Here is a 3,891-nt window from a genome sequence, read left to right as displayed (position 1 = left end):
TTTTTGCCAAAGCAGGATTTCAATCCCGGGGAGCCTCAGCCCTCAGACAATGGTGGTTACCAGACAGTGCTGCACAGTTGGGTCCAAATGACACATTTCACTAGGCCTTGGACACAACACACACACATGCGCGCGCACACACACACACACGCACACACACACAATATCCCAAGGGGCCAGTTCTAAGGAAGGGGCGTTCAAACCCCACTAGGAGACGGAGAGCAGCACCGCGGCATGGGGGGTCGCTAGGGGAGGACAGGCAAGGGGGTGTCGATAGAGCGGAAGGGTAACTGCACTGCACACGAGGGAGGGGGCTGGAAATGGCCGATGGATTCTATATTTATTTATTTAAAGGTCTTGATTTAACGGGTCCTTCCCAGGGGTTCTGTAACTAAAGGCAAACTGCGCAGCAAACATTGTGGGCTTGGGAGAGGAGTCGCTGCTCCCCCTACCCCGTGACCAGGGACGGGGGGGGCGGGGGAAACAAGTTCCCCGGCCAACACCACAGACCACCCCGATTCCCCTCTCCCGCTCCTCCCCAGGAAGGGGTAGGCTAACACAGAAAAATGGGGGAAAACAAGTTCCCCAGCCAACCCCACCGCCCGATTGCTCCCAGTTGCTCCCCCCAACCTACCATTAGAAAGAGACAGACTAAACCATGGAAGGCAGCAGAAAAGGGAGAAATCACGCCGCTCGCCTTCCCCCCCGGCCAACAGACTTCCGCGGGGTCCGTGAGCGAGCCGAGAAGCCAAAGGGATGGGTGGGGGTGGAGGGTGCCGAGCCCCCGAAACCAAACAAAGCGCGGCCTGAGCGAGAGCCCGGGCGAGTAGGGAAGCCGCGGCTTTTCCTGCCGGCCCGGCCCCGGCTGACACTGCGGCACCGGGGGACCCGCCTCCGCTCAGCTTGGTTCTCCCACCCCTAGGGCGCGCAGGCCGCCCCCGCCCGCCCCTGCCTCCCTTCCCGCGGTGCCCCGGCCGGCTGGCGGCTGGGAGGGAGCCCGGCCTTACCCCGCTCGCCGACGTTGTTCCGCTCCTGAGGCAGCGGCGGAGGCGGCGGTGGCGGCGGCGGAGGCTGCTGCTGCTGCTGTGGCGGCGGCGGAGGCTGCTGCTGGGGCGGCTGCTGCTGGGGTGGCTGCGGCGGCGGCTGCTGCGGGGGCTGCTGCTGCTGTTGTTGCACCGGGCGCGGCCGCGACACTCGCCTGGGTCTCCGGTTGGCGGCTCGGACGGAGTTCATTTGCCGGGCTGAGGTGGCGGCGTTGGCGGAGGGACACACACACGCACACGCACAGCGAGCTTCGGGGCAGGAGAAGGGGGTGGGGAGAGTGGGAGAGGGAGGAGGAAGGAGAAGGGGCGAGGGGAAGGGGAGACGCTGAGGGCGGAGGGGGCGAGCGGGACCCCGAGTCCGGAGAAAGGCCCGGGTACACAGACGGAGACCGAGGGAGGCCGGCCGGGCGGGCCTGACGCACGGGGAAGGCCGAGGCCGCCGGGCGGGGCGGCCGCGAGGGACGAAGGCAGAAAGACGGGCAGAGCGAGAGAAAGAAAGAAAGGGCGTCCGCCGCTTGGGGATCCCGAGGCGAAGCGCGGCGGCGGCGGCGGCGGCTGAGGAGACAGATCCCGGTCCCGCCGACCCGCGAGCGGCGTCTCCGGCAGCGGGGGGAGTGGGCGGGCGGGTGAGGAAGGGAGAAGAAGAGAGGGAGAGAAGGGAGGGAGGGAGCAGGGGGCGCCCGGCTCTTTTTTTTTCCCTCTTCCTCCCCCCCACACCCCCTGAAAGAGATTTCTGTGAGGAATTTTTCTCTTTCTTCGGCCTCTTCTCTCTCCTCCCCCCCTTCTCTCCTCGGCGAAGGGGAAATGAGTGTGAAGGGAGGAGATAGGGGGAAAAAGAGGCGTCGTCGTTCCTCCTCCTTAAAGGAACCTTTTCTCCTCCTCCTCCTCAGCCCTGTCGCCGCTGCTTCTGCTGCTGCTCCGTGGCAGGAGGAGCCATTGACACCGCCGGAGCCTCCACTCGCCCAGTGGGTCCCTCCCCGCCGCGGGGCTGGCCGGGGGCGCGGGGGAGGGCAGCGAGGCGGCGGGGGGGAGGGGTGAATGGGCGGGGAGAAGAGGGGCGGGGAATCCGTCCAGGCGGCCAATCTAAGGCTCCCGTACAACCTTCCGGCCAATGGGGCCTCCGCTCTTATCGCGAAGTTCCTTCAACGCCCCGTTTCCTCTCTCGGGTTTCCTCCCTCCCCCGCCTAGGAGGGGGAAAGAGGAAAGGGGGAGTGTGGCGGGGCGGGTGATAATGGGAGGTATCAGGGCAAATAATAGAGCAGGGGGTGGGCGAAGAGAGCGCCAGTGCGTAGCGACGATTCTGGGAGAGGAGGTGCTCGGAGGAAAGGGCGGGGGTTGCTGATGTAATGGGGAGAAGTGATTAATCCTCCGGTTCGCCGTTTCAGCTTCCCCCTCTACCCCAGCCTTCACCCAATTTTGTTGAGCTGAAAAAAAAGTGGAACGAGGGAGCCAATCTTTGGTAACTCGGGTTTTCTGTGGTAGGTGGGTTCAAAATCTGAGCTGTAGGGAGCGCTAGAGATTTCGTGCCCTTTAGCGAAGCTGAGGGTATTTGCAAACCCTGGAGATTTCCTTCTCCGAGCTTTGGGCTTGGTAACCGAAGTTTGGAGTCGGTGCCTAATCGTAGATCATCTAAACCTTGAAAAAGCTTTGACTTTTGGCCAGTTTGATTTGTTCTCTGAAGAAGTGTATACAATGTGTGGGAAACTAATATGTGAGAGGAGAGAAGTAAATGAGTTGATGTTGTGATTGTTTATGTGATTTACTTTTTAAATTTTTTTTTAGGTCCCACAAACTACAAGGAAAAGAAAAACCCTCAAGAGGAATTACCTTTATACCTGATGCCCCCAACATAATCTCTCTCCAAGGGAAACTTGTTTTTATTCCCTCGCTTCTGTTACGATGACTGAAAATGTACTCTTTCTCGATTCTCCCCCTTCGCTCTTTTGTTTTGCATTTTTTTTGGATGTGGTAAAACTGTCAGTTTATCTGATTCTCTGGTTTTCAGAACTTTGGGCAATGTCTCTGGTTTGAGTGTCATCAGTTGCTGTCTAGGTTTGACATCGATAATTAAGCAACTACAAAGCGTGATAAAGGGAGGAAAGTGTATTTTGGAAGGAGGAAGAGACGCAAAGGGGCGAGCCTGTATCTTGTAGTGTGTTGAGTCCCAGACTTGGTGTGTGACTACAGGCAAAATACTTCACGTTTCTAGATGTCACCCCCCCCCCCACCTCCCGATTTTAAATAACTTATTTTAGACGGCATGATCTTGTTTTCAGTTTTTAAGAATTCTGTGATTTTGAGATGATCTCTCCATAGTCCAGAAAAAATAGAGAAACGTAGATCTATGTTTCTCAAAAAAATATTTTGAGGATGACAGCTGTTACAAAACAGCTGGAGAACTCCAAATTTTTATGGTTGTTAGCTAGGTGCAAATGGGTACAATTTTAGGTTTGTTCAAATAAACATAGGGGAAAAGTAAAAGTACAGGAAAATTACATTATACTATAAGTGTGTCCATCATTTCTGATTTTTCTAAAAATTTCCTTTTTTATTTAACAAGTACTTATTGGCTCCTTTGTGTGCATTAATATGTATGTAAGGTGTTATGGGAAATACTAATAAAAGGAAAATATTGGGCATAAAGAGTTTGTATTTTGGTGTGGCAGAGTTGAAAGTTTACTTACAATAATTCAGATGTAAAGAAAATGTAGCTTGTTTATTTTCTGTAATTTTTAACTTCAAGTGCCCACATCACCTCAATTTTTAAAAAAACATAACTGCTTTCCCCTTTTATTTCGCCAACTCTCCTTTCAGTATATTAATGGCGGGGGGCAGGGTTTAGGGTTGT

The 3,891-nt window shown here is 55.3% G+C and overlaps 1 long non-coding RNA gene across 1 annotated transcript; it reads left to right on the top strand.

The window, feature by feature from the left end:
- Nucleotides 1-2,288: 2,288 nt before the first annotated feature.
- Nucleotides 2,289-3,688, top strand: LOC116272810. The gene is made up of 2 exons (XR_004181369.1): nucleotides 2,289-2,502; nucleotides 2,826-3,688. It is a non-coding gene; the product is annotated as an uncharacterized LOC116272810 (long non-coding RNA).
- Nucleotides 3,689-3,891: the final 203 nt, after the last annotated feature.

Source organism: Papio anubis, unplaced genomic scaffold (genome assembly GCF_008728515.1).
Source record: "Papio anubis isolate 15944 unplaced genomic scaffold, Panubis1.0 scaffold210, whole genome shotgun sequence".
Lineage (NCBI taxonomy): Eukaryota > Metazoa > Chordata > Mammalia > Primates > Cercopithecidae > Papio > Papio anubis.
Note: the sequence above shows the minus strand (reverse complement) of the source record. Positions and strands in the feature narration are given on the sequence as shown.